Source organism: Schistocerca piceifrons, chromosome 6 (genome assembly GCF_021461385.2).
Source record: "Schistocerca piceifrons isolate TAMUIC-IGC-003096 chromosome 6, iqSchPice1.1, whole genome shotgun sequence".
Classification (NCBI taxonomy): Eukaryota; Metazoa; Arthropoda; class Insecta; order Orthoptera; family Acrididae; genus Schistocerca; species Schistocerca piceifrons.
Genome location: NC_060143.1, coordinates 2,988,584 through 3,010,887, shown reverse-complemented (window position 1 = coordinate 3,010,887; position 22,304 = coordinate 2,988,584).

Below are 22,304 nucleotides of genomic sequence, written 5' to 3'. Positions count from 1 at the left end.
AGATTCTGTTGTCTAAAGTAGTGCTTACGTTGCTGGAAGATTCATTCTGCACTGTATCTAGTCAAATTCTTTCTCCCGTGCTGTTATTTGCGGGAGGATGCTGTGGCATCTCGACTATTTGTTCTGTTCTGTTATTTCTTCCTGACGTATTAGGTTCGGGATGATACCGACTGTCTAGTTCATTCATAGTAATCTGTTGTGGATTATTCTGCTGCTGGTAAGACCGACTGTTACGCTGAAAACTGTGCTCATTACTTTTACGTCTGTCATAATAATCGTTGGTGTACGGCGCATTGCGATATGAGTTGAAATGGTGTGTTTTCTGTACGTACTGATTTCCTTGTTGCTGAGCGTTACTATTTGGTGGAACCGACGCTATACGTATAGGCGGCGAAACATTAAAGCTTGGTTGACCTTGCAGACTACATTGTTGGTTAGGTATGCTAACCGACTGGTTTAGTTGATGTTGTGGGGAAAAGCCTCTATTGTTCCCAAATTGTCTTTGCTGTTGCTGATAACCATGAGGATACTGATAATTATGATTTTGTCTGTTATTAAAGTTCTGGTGGTTGTCATTCCTGGACCGTCTATCACCTTTGCTATTAAAATAGCGTGGCTGATCGTAATTTGCGTATGCTTGTTTGCCTTGGTTATGATGTGAAAAATTTTTGAACTTCCAAAAGCTGTAACAGATCTCTGAATGCCGAAATATTTTCTTTCTGCTGACCTGTTAAAAGTGATACTCTTAAAGATCGTGGTAATTTAGAAATACATAATTGGATAAGTGCTGATTCACTGTATGGCTCACTTAAGTATTGGTTTTGTTGGACCATGTGTTCAAAAAATTGCGTGACAGTGGGAAAATTTGAGTTCTCATAATTTGGTAAGCTAATTAATTGATCCTTGATTCGGCGCTGTGTCGTCTTCGACCAATACGCTGACAGAAAAGCATTCTGAAATTCTTCTACCGAGTAGAATTGTCTCGCAATCGGTCTCATACGAGTTACCGGTTCGCCTTCCAAAAAACTGCAAATAAATTCAAGTTTGTGTGTTACGGGCCAAGTTGGTGGAAAAGCAAAGCTAAATTGTTGTATCAAATCCAAAGGGTGAATCTGTGTTCCGTCATTTTTAAATACCCTAAATTTCCTAATGGATAGAAAGTGCTTGTAATCAAAATTATCGTCTCTGTATGTCTGAACAGGTTCAGGATTGAATGAAAATCTGTTTGTCTGTGATTGTTCGGAATCTAACTCACGTAGTCTCTGTAAATTACCTAAATTATACTGGCTGTGTGAGTGTGACAAATGTTCGGAATGTGGCGTATGCTGTGCCGTGTTAGAGGCTGAAATATTTTTCATCTCTGTCACTTCTTGCTGTAAATGACAATTTTCTACGTAATGTATTATTGGACGAACCTATCTCACTGATTGTCTGCTGTAAGTTTTGGAATTCGGGTGTTTGATTGAACGAAGTCGGTGACGTATCGTCTGATTTAGTGTCGTTGTTATTTTCGATAACCTCAATACGACTGGCCAATTCATCAAATTTTTCAGTCAATGCTTTAACCTGATCATCATTTTTATGTGTCACAAGCATTAATTTTTTTTTTGATTTTACGTGTGGTTTTGTTTAATTTCTTAACGTCTGCTTTGACGCCATCGGGATCCTGTATTAATTCTAATTCAAGTCTGTTGGTCACTGTCTGAAAGTCTACTGTGTGTGTGTGTGTGTCTGTTTTTGTTTTAAGATCGGAGATTTCATCATGCAATTCGGTGTTCAACTGTTTGGTTTCGTCTGATACTGTAGCAATGTTGTTGTCTACGCACGTTTTTGCTTTCGTAAATAACTTACGCTTATCTTCCTGTCTCTGTGCCGTAATTGTTTCCATGACTTGTTTCTTTACTTTATTCTGTTCCTGTATAAATTTACGGTAACGTGTTTCACTGTTTTGTAGGTGGTGATTAAAACGTTCGTCAATTTGGCTGTTCTGTTGTTCGAATTTCTTGTCTACTTTCGCATCTAGTGTGCGTGAAAGTTCTGCTTACATTAATTTAAACTCGTCGCGTAACTGTGTTGCGTTTTCTGAACATTGTTTAGCAACTGCACTAATTTCATCTCTAAGTAAATTTGTTGTGGCTGCATGTGTATTACATACTTCTTGTGCAACGGATCTAATTTCTTCACTACTATTCTTAGCACTACTCTTAATTTCCCCATGTAACTGTTTTTTAGTTTCGTTACATTGCTCGGCAACGGCTGTAATCTGTTCAGTAAGCTGTTCGGTAGAGGTGTCAAGTTTTACATTAATCTGTTTGAGATTTTCATTAAGTTGTTTGTAATTGTTGTCTTGTTTTTCATTCGACTGTTTGAGATTTTCATTAAGTTGTTTGTTCGATTCATTAAGGTTGTCGTGTTTTTCATTCAAGTGTTTGAGATTTTCTTTAAGTTGTTTGTTCGATTCATTGAGTTGTTGTTTGAGATTTTCATTAATTTGTTGTTTGAGATTTTCATTAAGTTGTACCAATAATGCCATAACTCGATCCATGCCAAAATTAGCTGCCGTATTCTCTGTGCTGTGTGATGATGTATCTGCATGTGTCACATTTTGTATAACCATTTGGTCATTCTCTGATTCTTGAAAAGGTTTGCAAATCGGACGTGCACTGTTGGTCACTACATCGGAATCAAATAAACTTGACGTGTTTTGTGAATATTGTTCACCTTCGTTAGAATCATTTATCTGTTCACTGTGTAAATTTTGCAAATCAGGAGTGTTAAACTAGGCAGCTTTCATTGTAACGGAACGTGCCGTGTCATCAATTGTCGTTAAATTAACAGAGGACACAATTGAATTTGTTTGCTCATCATTAGCACTAAAATCATTACTAGTGATCGACACGCACTGATTATCTGTAATTAGAGGATTATCACTATTACATTGACTGTCGCTAGTATGATCGGTCAAATTATTCGAGTCAGCTTTTTCACTCATTGCACATCGCGATGTACTGTTAGCAGTTTTTCGCGGCATTTTCACAAATCAAAGCTAAGCACAAAATGAAACAAAGTCAAAGCAAAAATGTAACAAATACAATTACAACAAAGAGCAATAAATTGCCGATGATGTGTGAAAGAAAGAGTGACAAATTAGTAAATGCGTTGCGCCAGATGCAAACTACATTTAATATTAAGTAAATAAGAGCAGATATATAACTGACTACTTCTGAGAAATTCACAAAAATACGATCCTGGCCGGTTATCGACAAGAGTAACCTCCCAAAGATCTTTATTTAATAACCTCCCAACGGTAAAAAATATAATTCTATAATTCACATTCAGTGTAACTGCCCAACAGATAAGTTCCGAAACCTATCAATAATACAATGTGACTAATCTCTGAATAAAATCATGGCTCACTTATAACCTTTCAATAATTGACTGTGAATTTAAACTGGTAAATTTTAGACGTCAGCAGTGCTGCGTCATGGCCCTGAAAGATCATTCTGAATAAATAGAAAATTCATACCTCAATAAGGTCGCCGGATAACGCATATATATCTGCTCCTATAAAAAATTTTCTGGTACAGTCGAGCGCAATGCTGGCCGATAGATTTGTCATGTATAAAAAGAACAACTGATATTTCTTTGCAATAATCGGAATGACCATGGATTGGAGAAATTAGTAAATTCTTTAAATTGAGATGATTGATTGTCAAAAGCTATTTTTTTTATAAGAAAGATTATTATTAAGAGATTCTTTAGACACATTTACATGGGACTTGATATAACAATACTACATACGCGCGAGGCTGCTGTTACCTTATACTACAACGCTCAGGCTCCGCCATCGCTCCCCACGACCGGCTCAGCCAACTCCATACACACGACTGCTCGCTAGCAACAACTGCTACACAGTTCCTACTGCATACAACACTAGTCTTTGGTCTGAGATTATCTTATAGCTTACATATCGCAGGCAGCGCGTGAGCAATCCATCGAAATTACATCTGCTCGAGTGCGCTAACAACAAATTCCTTAATCATGGACCTCTTACAACGTATCCGTGGCTCGGAAAATGTTGTGGCCGATGGCTTGAGCTGAATGTTCGAGCAGGACTCGGAGGATCAGCAGGATGATGAAGAAATTCCAGGGAGGTTACTCTGGAGACACTGGTTACTCAATGTTTTGCCATTCTTAGTGGTATTCCGCTTCTTTTTTAAGGACAATGCCGTGCATCAGGATGGGAGCCCAGTGATAAGTAGCATTAAGGAAAAATGTTCAAATGTGTGTACATTCCTAAGGGACGAAACTGCTGAGGTGATCGGTCCCTTTACTTACACACTACTTAAACTAACTTAAATTAACTTATGCTAAGAACAACACGCAAACCCATGCCCAATGGAGGACTCGAATTTTCGGCAGGAGAGGCCGCGCCATCTCTGACTTGACGCCTCAAACCGCGCGGACACTCCGAGCGGCTACCATTAAGGAAAAAATGAGGAAAGGAGAAAGCGTCGAGCCGTACTGCTTAAAGGGAAATGTATTATGATGAATACGCTACAAGGTCTTTGGTCGCCCATTTTACGACTGAACCTATGGAAAAATCGTATGTTGATTTCGTGGGACCTCTCCCATGTTCCAGAGAAGGCAACATGTATATCTCTGTTGGTTGCTCCCCACTCGAAATATAACCACCCTAACGTCTCTAACTTGTTCGCTTGGCATTTTTGGCATCTTTGGGCCTTGTCGTATAAGGTTTCTGATAACGCTGCATCCTTTAAATAGGCCGCATTGAGTAATTTTTGCTTCGAAGTAGGGGTGGCTCATAGTACAACCACTCCCTTTTATGCGAATTCTTCCATGGTGGAGCGGGTGAATCGCTATTTGAGGGCGGCCTTGATCGCTTTCCATCATAGTCATCATACCCAGTGGAATAGTTCCTTGTCTTGGTTAGGGTATTCTTTCAATAGCGCCATGCACAAGACCCACAAGGCTTCATACTTGCGTTCAAATCTAATTCGCCACTTGTGATGGACGCTGCTGAGATCCGCGAAAATTGGAAGTGCACCCTTACTAACTTGAGGGTAGCCCTTGGAAAGATGGTAAATTGTTATAATGCTGGTAGACAGCCGATCCCACCGAGGCCCGGGGATCAGTTTGGCAGGGGTGGACGAATTGCGGCGACTTGAATTCTGGCGCCGCCTCGTCGTGACTTGCTGTGGCGTCGCTTGCTGCCAGCCGGCCGCTGCCGGCCACGTCGCGACCTCCCTTGTGATGCAGCCGTCGGTGGGTCAGCTCGCCTTCCTGCAGCGCGGCTCTCGCCGCACCGCCGTATTATTTCAGTCGGTACCGGCGTCAGTGCCGCTGCTATTCAACGTTGTCTTTACAAGTGGTTCAGAAATACTTCCTGCCGGTATTGGAACCTGGCGGGCGCTGCTGAAAGACTCAGCCGATGTATTTTAAAGGAGGTGGTCCTGGTTATTGCACCGGTGCCACTTAATAGAAGGAAATTTGCTCTTTTGGTAAACAGATAAGCAGTGTGGGATGCCTTGGTTACAGAACTTCCGTGGCAGACTTGTTCATGACTGGAGTGTTGAATTTCTCGTGGTGTACTCTCAAAATCATTTATTTGTGTACTAGTTGGGGCGTTAAACTCATTTAATTAAGCAATCAACTGACCTAAGTCATTGGACTCAACTGTTTGAAATTGTCAAGTATTATATTAACTATTTATCTTACTAGTGACCTTGGGCTTTTAAAATGTTTGCTGTTTTTAAAACTATAATAAATAGTTTCTCCAAATAATGTTACACATTCTTCTTCCTAGCTCTTCCACTCACTAGTTCTGTTACACTTACTTCACTACTAAACAAATACAACATCAAAATTCTTTACAAACGTGTGGCCTTAGCAATTATACTAACGACGCACTGTAGCTCCTCGAACTCTGCGCTTTCCAGTACTTCCCGCCTACCCGTGCTAACATACGGAAGTACTGCCCCTTGTATTTTGTCCGTCTTGTGTGTGAGTGCAGCCACAACGCATGTCAGTGCTATGCACATGTACTTTATTTTGTACATATTACTTGTCATGAGACCGTCCACAAATCCGAAAGGTTGTTTCGATTACGCTGCACTAGCTCCGCTGTGAAGCCCTTACACATGCTCCATACAGTCCCGATCTCTCCCCATCCGACTCCATATTTTTAATACCATGAAGAAAGACATTCACGGCCATTAATTTTCTTTGGACTGAGAGGTGCGCGCCTGGCTACAATCATGGGTCAACAGACAACCGCGAACAGTTTTGCACAAAGACAATTTACCGTCTTGTCTTGGACTGGGATAAATGTATTACTTCCTAAAAAGCGAATAGTTCGCTTCTTTTATGTGCCTCGTTTTCATTTTATTACTCCTTGTATACTCTTGTAAGAAGTGAGTAGTGCTACAGAAGCAGGAAGAAACTTAAGGTGTATCTATTCTCCCGACCCTAGAGGAGTGTATGGTATACTGTGCTGAAGGCAGCTGTATAATCGTTACTGATGCAGGTGCCTCAAGTTAACACGTCACAGAACTGTAGAATTACCTACGTTTATTTTGAAAGCTGAATGTTTAATTTTACTATTTTATTTATTATTTGAGGCTCTAAAGCCTTATTACATATCTATTTACTTTTTATGATTTGCATCCACGACTGACACTGATACTGATTACTGGAAATCATCTCGGATGCATTATTCAGCAAACGTGGTTCTCGTTAATCACCAATGCAGAATGGTTGATTACAGCTAAATGAGAGGCTTTGAACAACACAATGAAAGGGCGAGCAGTACCTTCAATTGTCAGGGACATCTGTTAGGATAAGCCAGTTACTGGAGCTATGGAGTAAAGAATGAGGGTGGGGTAATATCTGAATTTATTCTACTAGGGCTTTGTTAATACGAAGAGTTTTATCATTTAATAACTTTATTTGACTCCACAGGACTTGATTAGGACTTTCGTAATTGAGTTTCGTAATGGAATCAGATAATTCACTGGTTTGGTTGTAAATAGTTTTATTGTTTCAAAATCACGACCGGTTTCGGGACATTACAAGCCTATCTTCAGACGTACAAGAGTGCAGAAGGGAAAATTAAGAAACCGTGATAAGAGACTGTATAAGACTTAACACCTGAGCCGGCCGAAGTGGCCGTGCGGTTCTAGGCGCTACAGTCTGGAACTGAGCGACCGATACGGTCGCAGGTTCGAATCCTGCCTCGGGCATGGATGTGTGTGATGTCCTTAGGTTAGTTATATTTAATTAGTTCTAAGTTTTAGGCGACTGATGACCTCAGAAGTTAAGTCGCATAGTGCTCAGAGCCATTTGAACTTAACACCTGTTCGTTGTAATAACAATGGAGAGTCACTGTCCAACTACAGATATAAGTTGATACGGTCGGATTAGTCGGAATGAAAAACATGGCTGCCGCATTAGATAGCCACAAAATAACCTAAGAAAAGTGGGCGGTCAAATGAATAAAAGAAAGGAGACAAACACTAAGAGAGGATCACCGAACAATGGGAAACATCTTACACCGTGAGGAGCCTGGCCGCTGCACACTGAACATTAGGCTGTGGGCTGGTGACAACCGCACTAACCCGAGATACGGAATGACGCAGTTGTAGCAGACAAGTGCTACGTCCCTTCGTCTTCCCTTTTTCAGTCTCAAACACCTGAGGATGCACTGATAATAACCCGAAACCGGTCGTGATTTTTAACCAATAAAACTGGCAGCGAAAACTGATCCCATTGGAGCTGAAAAACGGTGAATATGCTCCTGCTGAAAAGATTGTGACTGCAAAGTGTGGTACCGAGTCTCATTGTGCCTTGCAAAGTACCTCCAAAGATTTTCCCAAACATTTTGACTTGCAGACATATTCGCCCTCTTTCTAACATGCAGCGCACCTCTCTCATACACAAGCTGTCCTAATCATAACTCAGACTCACTATTCCATCGCTGTAAGTCGCTCATACCCTTAGATTCCCACCTGCCCATTCTCATTTACTCTTCATCGTCAATATCTCTGTGCCTCTTTGTCACTGTCTCCTGCGTCAGGGCCACAGTCTCCTTCGTTTTGTCACACTACAACGATCTCCTCTCACTGTCATTGTCTCCGTCTTGTTCTATTTCACTGCTAATATTTCAGTTATTCCTTCCCACTGCTACAGTCTCTTCTCTCTGTCACTATCGCTCTCTTCCTCGTTATCATTGTTATAGACTGTCTCACACTAACATTAGTCTCACCGACTTCCATATTGTCAATCTTTTATTCCTTTCAAACTCGCACTGTCTCTTTCACTTTTTGGGAGCACTGTTCTGTCACTGTCAAATATGTTTAGCTCCCATTGTGTCCCTCTCTTTCTGTCACACTGCAATTGTCTTCTTAGTTCTTTCTGTATCTCAAGCACTTTCTACTATCTTCCAGTAATTACTATTTTTCATTGTCCTTCCCACTGTCACTATCTCCTCCTCTCTCAGCATAAAATGTGCGAATATATTTACAAGCTAAACTTTTCATGAAAATTTTTAAAGGTACTAAGGAATAGGTGTCATTTCGTCCAGATGTCAAGGCTTGTGACGGACCGTTTGTAATGGCCATCTTAAATTGCCTTACTTAGATATCATGCGGACTAGGCATGCCACAATGGAAAGTGGCATGGACTGCTGAAAGCAGATCTTGTCAGACAATATTTACACCCACATTCCTATCAAGACCATATATCCTCACCGCCCCACTCCACAAGCCCTACTACTCCTCCGAGAATCCTATAGTATGTACGGCTGCTTCTTGCAGGTTCGTGACCGGAATAGCTCACACGCCACTGGCAAATACAGAAATATATCAGGACAATGTTACAGGCATACAAACGCCGGTACTGGCACCAGACATACACCAGAAGCAATGCTACGCTCCATATTAAGTCTTCCAAGTACTGAAAAGCATATCGACTCACTAGCAATGGCCCCATTCCTCACTACCAGCACCTCCGTGATAACCATGCCTCACCTGACAACTTGAGCAAAGACAACCATATTGCATTCTATCTGTCTAACATTTTCTCCATCCCTGATGACCTACATTTTGATTACTCACTTTTCCCTACCATCCACGAACGTGCAAACACTCTGTCCCAAAACTAGCTCCCAGCATCCAGTATTTGGATAACATACCACAAACAGAATTAAATACACCAATTACAGCAAGCGACATAAAAAGGTACACCCACAGTCACGACGTATCAACGCCTCAAAGAATGCCCCCTCTCATTTTTCAGCCTTTAAACCAGTATCCTCTCCAGAGGTTACTATCCTCAATAAAACATCCAGAATCCTACTTTTCCTCAAATCTTACGAACGTCCCACTGATACCTCCTCTTACCGCCCTATATGCCTCACCTCAGTGTTTAGCAAGGTTTTCAAATCCATCCTCTCCCTCCTCTCCCGATGCATCCATCAACACTTGAACCTTGCCACGCGGGATTAGCCGAGCGGTCCAAGGCGGTGCAGTCATGAACTGCGTGAGTGGTCCCGGTGGAGGTTCGAGTCCTCCCTCGGGCATGGGTGTGTGTGATTGTACCTAGGATAATTTAGGTTAAGTAGTGTGTAAGCTTAGGGACTGATGACCTTAGCAGTTAAGCCCTATAAACTTTTTTTAAAAAAAAAGAGCCACTTGTACCGAAACCACCTTCTTCCAGTTAACCAGTGTGGCGTCTGTCCCAGTTTCTCCTCTTATGACCACCTGCTGCATCTCACCATTCACCTATCCCACCAACTGAGCTCCTGTTAATCCTCTGTTTTTGTCTCCCTCGACAAGAAAAAGGCTATGACTGTGTCTCACATTCCGGTCTCCTTTTCAAACTCCAGACATATACGCTTCAAATTACTTATATCCACCTTGTTGCAACCTTCCTATCTAGTCGCCCACCCTTCGTGACCATTAACAATACCAAATTCCATAGCATCCATCTCATTGCAGAAGTGCCCCAAGGCTCTGTCCTCTCACCACTCCTTTATCTCCTCTATGCTGCTGATATTCCCAAACCATCCCCACCAGTCCACCACCTTCAGTGTGCTGATGACACTTATTTCCTTACCGTCTATCCTACAGTACAGAAGTCCCAACGATACCTCCAAATCCACCTCAGTCAGTTAATCTCCAGGTGTACACAATGTCTCCTCAAATTCAACCCCTTCGAAATGCATGCAATAACTGTAGGATAAACCATACGCCTTCTGCCTACACGATTTCTACCTTGCGAGTGATAATCGCCCTTCCTAGCTAACTAACACACAAAATATCTTGGAGTAACCCTCGACTGGCAACTAAGTGGATATCTCACCTAGTAACCATACAACAGATAGCCCATAATAAACTAGAACTATTGAAACTACTAAGAGGCCATACTTGAGGATTACACCCCTCATCTATTCTCCACACATACAATACACAGATTTAAACCAGTCATTGCTATGCAGATGTTCCACAGATCTAATCCCCATCAAAGTTCTACAAGTCCCTCCAAGTCGTCGAACGCCATGCATTTCATCTCGCTTTCTGCACCTGTTTACTTCCCCAACCTGAATCCTCTACCATGTCATCAAATTCCCACGCCTCCTTATCCACACCTAACATCTCAGCATCTCCCATACTGTCCACAAACTAAATTCTAATCTAATTACGTATGTTTGCCAGTGAGGATATTCATCTGGTACATACTTGTTAAAATTCATGGTGAAACTTCCAGCTGTCATTTATTTTGCACAATTTGCTACAAGTTTTGGTCAATGACCATTATCAGGTTAGCATAAAACGAATAAATTAAACCATTAGAGATTACGCAGTTTAAAGGGAAATGTGAGGTTAAATAGTATTTCACTTACTGGCAAACACTGCAGGAAAGTTACACCATAATTTTAAAACAAGTAATTTGCCCTTTTAAGTCCACCATAGTAAATAAAAAAATTCCTACGTTAATGGCTGCGTACGATAATTTTCGTTAACAGGAAAGTACAAATCGATAGCTGGGAGCACTCTGCCAGATGTAACTAGGTCACACTGTCAAGGATACAGTCAAAGACAATGCCATGTCAGAAATAAAACTGTAGTACATGGTAGCAAATGCAGTTTCAGCTTACTAAGAGATACATTATAATCTTTGGTTCCAAATAAACACTGTACATTAGTGAGCTAGATCATGACCCTGCTTATTTACTTAGTCAAACATTTAACCATATATTTAGTGCCAGTTATATATTTTCAAATACATATTTCCTGAGGAACTCTGATGAGCTGACTGGTTTGTTGACAGATTTTCAAATCCCCTATTATGGTATAATGTTTTCACTAGATGTGACTAACTTATATATTGATGTACCTATATATTAAACATTAGTGCTGATTAGCAAAGATGTATTGAAACATAAAAAGTTACAGTTGCCAGAAATTATGGAGCCAATGGATGGATTGCGTATAGTACTATCACAAAATTTCTTTACCTTTGACAAAAAATATTTCATTCAACCCAATGGTCAGGGTATGGGTAGCTCACTTGCTGGAAATATAGTCAATACTGTTTTGGATAATTTAGAAAATGTTTTCTTGAAAAGTAGGTCTTCCCATATTGATAAAATTTTAGTATATGGATATGTAGACGACACATCTATCATGACAGATGGAGATGATAATGATAATGAAGAAATTTTCAACTTATTTAACAATGAAGATAGTAATATACCTTCCACAGATGAAAAAGAATAAAACCATAACATTGCTGTTTTCGACCTGGCAGTTTCATTAGTCAGTCATAAAGTTCACGTTAATATTATCAGAAAAGCTACCACAACTGATGTAACATAAATCTTCCTAACATCCTGAGGCTTACAAAGTAGCTTTTTTTTATTCTATGGTTGATAGACTCCTGAAGATCTCTCCCTGTAGATTAGATTTTGGTAATGAAGTAAACACATTAAAATTTATAGCCTCCAGTTATGGTTATGATACTTGTATAGTTGACAAAGTACTGGTAAATAAATAGACAAAATTACTAGAATACAAACAGACCAAAATAAATTACTCTTAACAAGATTGCAAAGTACAAAAAAATAAATGTAATAATTTTCCATTCATTGTTGAAATTTCCTACAAAATCAAGCCATTTTTAAGAGAACCAATGTGCAGCTAGTGTTCCCAAGTTGAGAGATCAATTGGTTCCCTACTAAACATGAACTATAATAAGTCATCTCCCTCATATGAACAATCACATGTTAATAAAATTGAATGCCCTGAATGCAAAATGCTTTATATTGGTTAACGCAGTAGAAAGTTATCTGTTAGATACAAGGAACATGTAAATCAATCATGCCTGTCGCTCTCACTGTGCATTTGAATATGTTTCTTAATGAACAAAAATATTTGAGAAGCAATGACTTCAAAGAAAAGTTTGTAAACATTCAACACAAAGTGTAACATAATCTAAGTTTAAAACAGGCAGTACTTGGTAAGCTATACATTAAGATAAATATGTGCCATCTCTCAGTATTAGGCTTTACTTCACCCTCTCCATTGTGTTACAGTTTTGTACTGGATGGGTATACAATGATATTATATATAACTTAATCATTAACTGAGCCATTATAGATGAAAGGTGTATTTTTATACTTAAATAATAATAAGCTATTTATGTAAAACTTTAGATTGCCCAATATTTTTTGTGAGTCTTGTAAGTTATTTCAACAATAATTAATCTCTGGTTGTACACAAGGTTCCTCCACCCCTTCCTCCTGCTTGGCAGATTAATATGAATGACAATGCAAATATAATGGTTAAATATGTCCTATTGTATATTACTTTAGTAAATTTTGTAATTTGAGTGCTAGTGTTCCAAACATTCTGAGATATTAATTGATGAGTTTCCCTTAAAGTGAGTGTTCCTTTGGAAAAATTTTTATATAGATTACATTAGACTTTCTCCTGTAATGATAGGATGTTTGGAGACTGGTGGTGTCTGTTACTGAAATACATTAGTGAACATATGTTTTTATATATACTTCAATGCCTGTCAGTTGTTTATGGAATTGTCATATATGCATTACAATTCTAGGTCTTTACAATTATCATTCATTATTTTAAATGTTTCACTCTCCAGCTGTATAATGGTTTCCCCATTCCCTTTTTTTTTTCTTTGAAGATCGAATAGTAACCAAACTGCAAGTATGAAGTTTATAAGTGTGACACTGTAGATGCTTTTGTAATATTTTAACTTTGTATTATTAGTGTATCAACTCAATTCTGATATGATTTTGTATGGGTTCAACAAGATGAAACATATTCTAGCTACAAAGTCTGTCTGTGTGTGTGTGTGTGTGTGTGTGTGTGTGTGTGTGTGTGTGTGTGTGTGAGTGTACATGTTTGGAATTTTCCTGCAAGGATGTAAGCATCTGGGTATTTGGTGATTGATGGTCTCTCTCTGTGGACACCTTTACTGAACATAAGTTGTTATGTACACATAACACCTGTCAAGTATTTCTGGAAATTAACACGTATGTTTTATAATTTCTAGGCTCTTATAATTGTTTTTCACTATGTTAAATGCATTATTCTCTAGTTGTGAGACACCCCTTTTAGTATATCCAAACGAGTGACAATGCAAATATAAAATGCATATACGGTACATCATGCTGCAGGTTCTACTGTAATATTGTAATATGGAGAAATAATATACCAAACCCTTTCTGATATGATTTAATAATATTACTTACGTGAAGTCTATTCTACATGAAGATTTTGTAGGTATAGGCAGGTTGGATTGTCTCCTGTAATGATGTATATGTTTGGATTTTGGGTCTCTCTGTTATTAGACCCCATTATTGAACATAAGGTTTAAAAGTATATATATATTTCTCATGGTAGCCTTGTTTTACACTCTTTGAGCAAAACTGTGTGTATTTTATCATTTTTCTGTACACAATGCGTTTTATAATATAGGTTGGTTAATTTGATTTTTGGAAATACAATATTATCTGGTAAAAAATATTAAAATGTGAAATGTAACATCTTGATGAATTCCTGTCCATAACATTTCATTATATAAGCATAACATAGATACTGATTATTGTAGTTGTTTCAAAAGATGTGTAAAATTAGGTATTTTTAGGATTGTATATGTTATACACATCTGACCATCATCTGACTGAGTTGCATAACTTCTATTCTAATTTTTTGTTTACTACTTTACCTCCAGTTTTTCTTTTAGTTAGACATGAGCCCTCAGATCCATTCCTGAGGCAGTACATCCCCTGGGTTCCTACTTCTTCTATAGTTTTATTTGGTTAGGTCTTGGAAGGCAGATCCTAGAAGTGGTCTGTAATTTTTGACAAAAAAAAAAAATTTGCTATCCCTCTGTCCCCCTCTATAGCCAGAGTCTGTATGAAATTAAGTCATTAGCACTGTCTCCTCTTGCTCTCTGTAGTGTGTTCTATACTCCCATGCATCAAAAATTTCTACAGCTTTGAGAGGTACCCCCCCCCCCTCTTCCCCACCACAACCAACCCACCCCCCAATCATATCTTCTACTGGGTATGTGGATTTAATAGTGTGACAAAGTTTTAATTTATATTTTCACATTTTTTGAAGAAATTTCTACTACTAACATACACACACACACACACACACACACACACACACACACACATCTTCAAGTGGTTATGTGGAATTAAAAGTGTAATACAGATTTAATCTTCATGTTCAAGAGGAATGTATGTTATTGTTTTAATATAATATAGAATAGGATACTCTGTGAGACTGGCTTTCTGTTCAAAAAATCGCGGAACCTTCGTAATTTTGTGCCAGTGGTGTGTTGGAGCGAAATGCGGTTGGCATCCCTGCACGCGCCTGTGTTTAACGTGTAACTGCCAAAAGTTCCATTGCTGTACATCCGTTAAGGTTCAGTGCTCCATTGAGTAGAATGTTGTGTCACAGTTTCAGAGAAGCAGAGCATCTGCATTAAATTTTTCGTGAAACTCATGGAAACCTTTGCAGAGACTTGGAGTACCAGATGATGCGTGAAGCCTACGGTCAAGAGGGCTTAAGACATACTCGGTGTTAACACTGGTTCACATGATTCAAAAATATCCGAACGGAAGTTAAACACGACTCTCGCTCAGGACGCCATTCGACATCTACCTGCGACGCTCACGTCAGGAACGTCGTCAGCTGCGCGTGCCAGTCGAAGACTGACTGTCCGATAGATTGTAGAAGAGTGTTACATGTCATGAAATCTTGACACAGCATCTTGGAATGCGTCATGTTGCCGCTAAGTTTGTCCCTCGACTCATGAGTCAAGTCCAGGAAGACCTTCGCTTCGCATTCTGTGAAGAGCAAATGAGAATGCGATGTTCCTTAAGAGAATCATAGCTGGTGATACGTGGATCTACTGTTATGATGTCGAGACCAAGGTTCAGTCTTCACAATGGGTTGGGAAAGGTTCTCCAAGACCAGATCAGGTCAAATGTCAAAGCCATGCTGATAGCTTTAATTGAGTTTGAAGGTTAATTCATCATGGATTCGTGCCACGGGGACTAATTGTTAATCTGTGGTACTATCGGAACGTGTTGCGACGCCTGCAAGAAAAAGTGAGAAGGAAACGGCCTGAAATGTACCGAGACAATTCATGGCTCTGGGACCACGGTAGCGTACCCAAACATTCATCCCTGTTGGTGCGTGACTACTGCACAAAAAACGAAATCACTGCGCTGCCTCAGCCTCCGTACTCTCTAGACATGGCCCCTACAGATATTTTTTTATTTACAAAGTCGAAAGCCCCGTTGAAAGGACGAATATTTAAAACGATAAACGGGATGAAAGAAAATTCGCAGACGGTGCCTCGCGTGATCCAGCAACAAGTTTGCCAAGACTGCTTCAGAAAGTTCAAACGGCGTTGAGAGCGGTGTATCAATTGTGGAGGAGAGAATATCGAAGTAGCCCATGCACAATAAGTTAAAAGTAAACGCAGAAAACTTTTGTAGAGAACAGACCTCGTACATGAAATTTTACGATGCATTTCTTTATAAGCTGGTCTTTACTTGGTAGTAAATGCTATTTTGATTTTTATCTGTTAACATAATAGCAACCTTGCCCAGTAATATGTCCTAGCTGACGTATTTTTCGTCAACTGCGATGTTTTGTAGTACACAAAAGCTTCGAAAATGTGTCTTAACAAGGCGTATTGATGTCATTAAATGGTTTTTTGTAGTTTCAACTGATTTATTCACTGCAGTTACGGTTCCGCGTCACCTTGAATGGACCACGAACTGTATTCTTTGTCTTTCCGTCCATGTCCTGGGAAACACATTCCTGAAGCTCTTAATGAATACCACAGAGTGGACATTTCCTTTTTTGGCTATTGAAGTGTTGGAATGTCCTGTGTTTTATCATATTGTCCTCCTTTTTGCACATCTGGTTGCTACTTTCTGTGGCGCTCACTACTTCGTGATGTGCGCTGCACGGTATCGCATATTGTTCGTGCCTGTAATTCACATTAGGTTACGGCCGGCACCCGCGCCCTACATACCGTCTGCGTTGTTGTAGTAATCAGTACGCGGACTCGTATTCATTATCTGTCCGCCAATGTTTACATTGCTTTCCAACACAGACAGTTTCCGCGCGACCTCCTGTTGCCAATTAGACAATTCCGCTATCACACGGGATTTGATCTTTGTTAATTCAGCGTGTAGTGCGGCAGCGCTAGTGTCAATATTTATACTTGCGGCCGCAGTCGTATGTTCTACAGCTGTTTTTGCATCGCTTTCAGTCTTTGCAAAGGATCTCGCGATCCTTTACTTCTAGCCATTCATTAAATTCTTTTTCGACTTTTCGAGCTTGCACTTCCAGATATATATCAGTACTTTTCCGTGCATCTATCTCCACATTATCCACGCGATTGGTTAAAGTCTGGACATTGTCTTCTAGCCTGGCCTGCGATATCTGTAGTTTTTGCATCTCGTCGGGTAGGCTTTCTACAAGATGAGGTATTTCTTTGCAAGCGTCTCGCGAAGTTCGCTTTGGATACTGTTTACTTTCGTTTCTAGTCTTTGGTCTCACTCTATATCTTTCTGCTCACGCTCATGGAGCATTTGGGCAAGTTTCTCGTCTCTCTCCCTATCTCTTTCTTCTAACCTGAGCAGAAATTCTGCAAATGGGTCTGCAATCGGTGAGCATATTGGCGCCCCCCTGAGTATGCATTAGGGTCGTCGGTAGTACATTCCCATTTCGTTGTGGAGGGTCATTTGCCGTCCCCAAATCCTCGCCATCCGCTCCGGAAATTAAGTTATCCGAAACGGTGGCTTGGGGTTCGCTCACGTTTCGCGCCTGAAACTCACTCTCCATAACAACAAGATTTTGTTCGTCTGGTACAGGCCCTTTTGGTTGTCCTATTTTTCCCATAGTATATTCACTTTAAGCAACTGACAAATACTTAACACTGACACACACACCAATAATTAATTATCCCCTCCAAAAATTAACATATAAATACACAAATACACACAATTTAATTTGCACTCTATTTACCATTTTAACGAAGATATCTCATTTGCATATGTGTTCGATATTCGGCACAGAGCTACACAGGGTGCTTGCACAATAGGCCTTACCTTTGTTATTTCTCTTTCACGTAATCCTTTTCTTTTCTACACTTTTTCTTCTCTAGATATCCTCAGGGTGTGGTTTTGTTGTTGTACATGTAAAAGAATTCATATAGGCATTAATATTTTCCAACAATTAGGCACATACATAATTACATTCATTACAACAGCAAGTACCATATTAATAAATCTCGCATTTTCTTTTATCGAGCCCCAAAGTTGCGGTGCCATCTCGTGTCCGTCGGCTGTCGTAATTAAATTTGTTATTAACTACACAAATTGATTGGTAATGGTGATTGTTGCCGACTTATGTGGTGGGTCTTCATCAAAATTATGTTTCATTCAATTTTGATTTACAATTAAATGCATTTGTGAAGTTGCCTCTTTTTTAACAATATTAACCTTCAGTGGAAATTATTTGTTAAGTTAATGACTGTAGACTCGCTGAATCTTAAAACATGAGCATGTAAGTTGAACAATGGAATAAACTTGTCATATTAATTACATCGTCTAATCTGTTCACTTTAAAGCAAAAAATCTGTAGTTATAATTACAATTGCGGCCCACACACGCGCGAGAGTATTTTTCCTTACCTCCGTTAACCATTGCATTGTAGTCCTGGCTCTGGCTCTCGGCTGTTGTACTGAAAATAAGAATCTTAAAGCTACGTATTTTCTGCAACGTCGCGCGGCTATGGAGAAAAATGTATATTATGTTAATAGCGAGCGAATTTTTCGCTTCCTCTAATTTTTATAAGTTAATATCGCCATGTAATAGCGTCGTTAGCTGCATCGGCTGCTACAATTGTTGCACTGTTAAATTACTCGAATGCAGATTAATTCAAGGAAGGCGGTCATGGAATCTGGATCACCTCTTAGAAATTAAAAGTGAAGAATAATATTAATTCAATATATTATCTGCTTAATTAGTACAAATATGCTTACATTTGCCAGCACTCGCAAGAGATCCGTCTACACGCAATCAAGACAAGAGAAGAAGTGAAGACGACAAAAAATTAGCAAAAGAGCGCATCTTGTCGTCTCTTTAGATCATTTTGTTTCGAGTGCATCTTTATATTTCTTTGCCTAATACGGATACATGAGAAAAATACATGTTCGCTTGAGCAGGTCGTGTCCTCTTATTATTCAATTTTTAAATGTCTCTTCTTTATAAATATTGTTTTAAGTCTTTTCTTAGTATTTCACTGAGGACGGTATAGGGCGGAGGGACGTGTTTGTGAAGGCGCGGCAAACATACCAGGGTTGCTGACCAGAACTGAGCCAAAGATGTGATGATTCATTGTTAAAATTCAAGGTGATTTATCAGGCGCGTATAACGATGGTGATGGACGCAACTTTCTTGCGTGGTTCAGCATGTCTGTCCAATACAAGATTTTCCACATTGGCATGGAATTTTATACACGCCACGTTTCCTAAGGCCAAGGTCGTCTTTGAATGAACACAGATTCCTCAATTTTGCTGGTGGCCAAGAAACACACTTGATGTCATGCTGCCGGCCGCTGGTGGCCGAGCAGTTCTAGGCGCTACAGTCTGGAACCGCGCGTCCGCTACGGTCGCAGGTTCGAATCCTGCCTCGGGCATGGATGTGTGTGATGTCCTTAGGTTAGCTAGGTTTAAGTAGTTCTAAGTTCTGGGGGGCTGATGACCTCAGCAGTTGAGTCCCATAGTGCTCAGAGCCATTTGAACAATTTTTTTTGATGTCGTGCTTTTTGAGGATTATTTCTATTCTTGAAGACATGCCGCCAAAATAGGGCAAGAACGCTGTTGCAGTGGCTGCCTCTGCATCTTCATTTACATCCCTGCTTCGAGTTTGCTTATAACGGAATGCATGGCGTATCTGTCTATCGGAGTAGCCATTCTCTTGGAATATCGTTCTCAGCTGTTGTAGCGCACCAGGTAGGCTGTCGGCATCTCAGGCCCACATGTCCCCTGTGCACCAAAGAGCGCAGGACACTAACGCGTTGCGCAGGATGATGACAACTTGTGGCCTGCAAATATAGCTCTGTATGAGTTGATTTGCGTTACACGCTGTGTCCCAGGGTACCACCAACTTTTCTTATGATTATGACGTCCAGGAATGGTAGGATTACATCTTTTCCCCTCTTCCATTGTAAACTATATGTTCGGATGGAGCGAGTTCAAATGCCAGAGAAACACAGGTAATGTCGCTATTCCATGGGGTCACACAACAAAAGTATCGTCTGCCAGGAACACGATGATTGGAGGCTAGCGGACTGCAGTGCTTTTTCCTCAAAGTCTTCCATAAAATAGTTTGCCATCATGGGAGACAGGACTTCCCATGGCGACACCGTCCACTTTTTCGAAATACTGGTAATTGAATAAGAGATGAGTTCGGGTAAGCACATGTTCAAATAATGCCACAATGTCTTTCTCCACCTGGCTGCTGATTAGCTCTAACGAGTCCTGCAGAGGTACTTCCGTAAACAAAGAACGTCAAAACTAACCAAAATATCCGACGCTTGCAGCTGAAGTGTTTTCAAGCGCCCTATGAAGTCCTCTGAATTCCGGATATGGTGGTCACACTTGCCTATGAGAGGTCCCAACACTGTAGTAGGATTTTTGGCGAAGAGGAGTCCCATCTTTATGTATCTTCGGTAGGCCGTACAGTCTTGGAGGAACTGAACCCTGTTGTCGTAGGCTTTTAGTTACTTTAGAAGGAACAGATGTCTTCTTGAGAAAATCTAACGTTTCCCTCTGGATTTTTCCAGTCGGATCTTCTCTTAGCTCGCGATAGGCAGGATCGAGCAGCGCCTCCATCTCGGTGTTGTATTCAACTCGTGAGAGAAGGACGGTGGCGTTCCCCTTGTCGACAGATAAAATAACGAGTTCTCTGTCCGCTCTCAAGTCCCGCAGCCTTCCTTTCGGCTGAGCTGATGTTGAACTTGCTCGGTGGGTCTCGTGTTAAAATTCGGTAGGTGTCTCTCCTAATCTCTTCTGCAACGTCACTGGGAAGCTATAAAATTGCCTGTTCTATTCCAGCTATGACATCTCGGATTGGAACTGTCCGTGGTGCTGGTGCATAGTTCAAACCTTTCTCCAGGATTCTATCTGTGAGATTAAACACGGTGCGTCGACGTGGTGCATTCCTTCCTTGCTGTTGGGCCTCGATACGAGAATACCTTGACATTTGGTAGACCTTGGCTTCTTGTTTTGACCAGTCAGCCAGCACCCAGGTAGCGCTATTTACTCAATCCCAGGGTAACGCTGAGAGTTTAGAGGAGATCTTCAGATGCAGTGGTAGCAGTTTTGTGGACACCATGCGCTGTTCCCGTCTTGCATAGCTTACCCTCTCTCCCCCTCACTAGGCTGCATTTGACCGTCGTTTAATTCTAACAGCAGCCGCAGATTCAACATGATGTTTAAGTTTAACAAACGTTGGAACAGTTTTCTTGTCACGGCATCTCAATAAAAATGCCAAAGTGCACAGCAGACATACCTGACGGCAACTGCAGGTGGTGTCCACAAAATACTCCATGCATTCCCTTCTAAGCAAATTAGAAGGAGGGATGTAAATGAAGATGCGGAGGCACCCACTGCAACAGCGTTCTTTCCCTATTTTGGCGGCATGTCTTCGAGAATAGAAATAAGCCTCAAAAATTACGACATCAAGTGTGTTTTTTGGCCACCAGCGAAATTGAGGAATCTGTGTTCATTCAAAGACGACCTTGGCCTTAGGAAACGTAGCGTGTATAAAATCCCATGCCAATGTGGAAAATCTTGTCTTGGACAGACATGCTGAACCGCGCAAGAATGTTGCGTGGAACACCATCGTTATACACGCCTGATAAATCAGCGGTAGCGGAGCATGGCCTGGACACGGGACATCGTATGCTATACGAACAGACGGAAATTTTATCTACGACTGTTTTGTTAAGGAGGCCATACATATCCCTACGGCGGACAATGTTATCAACAGGGATGCAGGTTTCAAATTAAGCGTCGCCTGGAATCCAGCACAGGCTGCCATTAAATCGAAGCAGCGAAAACAAGAACTTCCGATTCATCGCGTGACGCAACGCGCTACTGAATTTAGTTCAGCCTTTAACCGCAGGAGCGTCCGGGAGCACAGTCATTGCGCATAGCGTGCGCATGGATGGTCTTTCCGCGGCTCCTAGCAGGGGCCACCAGGAGCGCCGCTTTCCTCCAACTATGAGTGTCTTCTCGTGCACGCGTATTGCCTGCTTCCGGCATGATGAATTTCGACGCCGCAGAGCGATTATCGCCAGTCGTGCCTTGCAACGATGACAGCAGCAGCTACCACCACCTGATGATGTCGAACAGTTGCATCGATGAAATATTGTGCGAGTTACACAACACGATCCGTCGGCAAACCCGAGAAGCGTATTTGCACTCCACATGCTGTCGCAACGGAAATTCAACCAACTCCCTCTCCCAGACAATGAGATCTACCCTGATATTTGTTCCTCCTGCCAACTAAATTTCTTTCTCACCTGTCCCACTCCACATCAGGGCTCCTGTTTCCTTTCCCTCTCCTCCCATGACCATCCATTTCCTCTTGCAATCACTGCCCTACCAACACGAAGCACTGCTCCTCACCCTCTGTCTCTCCCACAAATTGTATT